We start from the raw sequence: 2,653 nt of genomic DNA, 5'->3' as shown, positions 1-2,653 counted from the left end.
TTACATGGACGATCTTAAGATCTATGCTAAAAACAAAGAGCAACTGCATCTAGCTCTGGGGATTGTCGAACGATATACTAAGGAAATTGGAATGGAATTTGGAATAGGCAAATGCGCCAAGGTTTATTTGAAGCGAGGAAAACTTAATGGCATCCCTAAAGATCCTGAGCTCGTTAATAGAAGCGCTATACGACACTTTTGCGCTGGAGAGACTTATACATACCTGGGCTTGCCACAGAGCCGCATTCAGGATGTGACATCTATGAAGGATACTCTCCAAAGCAGATACAAACGTCTCATCCGGAAAATTTGGTCTTCCAAACTATCGGCGAGGAACAAAGTATCTGCAACGAACATGCTTGCCGTCCCGGTAGTACTCTATTCATTTGAAGTAGTTCCATGGACGAAGAACGAGCTCACAGCCATTGATATCGGCACAAGAAAGGTTATGCACATGAACAAAAGCATGCATTTTAAGTCTTCTGTTCCGCGACTGTACATCGCACGCAGTCAAGGTGGTCGAGGAATATTGAGTCTTGAATGTCTTCACAAGAGGATTATTCTGAGTACAGCACATAGAGTCGCAAGTGGAAGAGACCCTCTTCTTAAAATGGTCTGGAATCACGAAGAAGTGGGCAAAGGAGCATTTCTGTACAAAGCAGCGGAGGAGGCTGCCGAAACACTCGGACTTAACTTCAGTATTAGGGGTGAGCAAAATGCATCAAATCTTATCTATCTCGAGTACTCACTCCTGAAAGCCCAGATTAAGAAAGCACAAGAGAAAAACTTTCGTAAACAGCTCCTCGATAAGAAGATTCACGGTATCTTCTACAGAAATGTGGAGAATCAGTCAATGTCGTGTGAGCTAACGTTTGCTTTCCTTAAATCGCCCTGATTGAAGTCTGGTACGCAGGGTTTCATTTTGACATGCCAAGACGGTGTTATTTTCACCTTAACATACCGTAACCACATTTTGAGTTAAGACGTTCCCGATGATAGCTGCAGGGCGTTCCATGCATGCCCCGAGCATTTAGCTCACATACTATCTAGTTGTCCAACTCATGCGGGAAAGACCTTTATCCAAAAGCAGAATGCGGCACTAAGAGTGCTTTATTACCATCTCTGTCACTCTTACGGCATTAACCTTAATATCACTCCTCTAAATGCTCCTAGGGAAATCGAGTCAATTGTCGACAAGGAGAAGTGCCGCATATACTGGAACTTTATATTCTCGACAATTGTTTCTGTTTCACACTCGAGGCTAGACATGATTCTTCTTGATTTCGAGAAGCGAACCATGTTTTTATCGAATTTTCGGCACCAACTGACAAAAACATCATAGCCAAGGAGAATGAAAAGAAAGAGAGGTATAGAGACCTTATAAGGGGGTTGCAACGATTGTACCCGGAATATTCTGTTAAACTAATCGTCCTTATCATCGGCGCTCTTGGAAGTGAAAAGCTTTCACTCGTTAATAGCCTGAAAAGCATCCCTGCATGTCAACAATATGCTAAAGCACTTGCGGGAAAAAATACAGAAGGCGGTAGTCCTTCGATAACTCCGTGTTCTCAGGGTGCACGAAATATATGCATGAAATATATGCACACGTTCCAACTCTCTTGCCTATACATGGCATAGAGATTCACACATTTATTATTTTTACACCCCGTACCTCTATATGTCATGGACACACTTACATTTTATATAGCATATAGTATATACTTATTTCCAAAATAACCTTCACGCTTCTTTTTTTTTAATTTTATCTAAAAACGTGGCTTCCTATTCTCTCTCTCTCTCTCTCTGATTCATCGTACATGGAAAAGTCGTCGAGCTTTAAACACCCTTGAAAAAATAAGAGTAAAATCAACCCTCTACCTCGCTCAACGAGGAGCAAAATAAATTTCGCTACGTTGTGGAGGATGGGAATAATTTAATAAAGAATATCTGTGCCGCTTTGGCAGGGTGATTAATGCTTCTACGATGATTCATTTTGATAACAAGAGATATTTCAGGTTTCACTCGTTTATAAAAACTATGAAATTTTGCCGACGTTTTGTGAACATTGCAGTTCAATTCTTCAGGGCTGACTTGAACCCCGAAATATCTTTTGTTGCAGTAATATACTGTTAAACTTTTACCATTAAGAGTTTGTTTATATCTATTATTTACTGTGTTATAATTATTTATTTAATTAATGATACCTTCTATCGTGAGTTTTTGTAAAATTGGTCCTATGTCGAAGAACCTCAGACATGACTAAGCGCAAGCGGAAGTTTCGCGGGGGTAGAAAAGTTAGGGCACGTATCGAGCGCATTTTTGTCCGTAAGCAAGAAATCGAGAAAAGTGCAGTGCAAACTGGAGTGAAAAAAAAACGCGCCCAAGAGTTTCGAAGAAATTTTGTTGTCATTAGAGCCGTTATCCGCTCAGAAAGGCTGAAAAAAAAAACAAAATTTAATCCAAAAACTGTAGAATAAATAAAAACTAAGAATTTCAGAATGCAGGATCACTTTCACGCCTGAAATCGACCGAGGATTTTCTTCTGTTTTTTGATAGTATTTTTTAAATGACGCTGAAATTAATCAAATTCGAATAGATGTCTGCTCGATAAAAAAAGATGGTGCTTATCCAACATACGCTTCCCGCTAGCCAA

This window comes from Belonocnema kinseyi, chromosome 6 (genome assembly GCF_010883055.1).
Source record: "Belonocnema kinseyi isolate 2016_QV_RU_SX_M_011 chromosome 6, B_treatae_v1, whole genome shotgun sequence".
Taxonomy (NCBI): Eukaryota; Metazoa; Arthropoda; class Insecta; order Hymenoptera; family Cynipidae; genus Belonocnema; species Belonocnema kinseyi.
Note: the sequence above shows the minus strand (reverse complement) of the source record.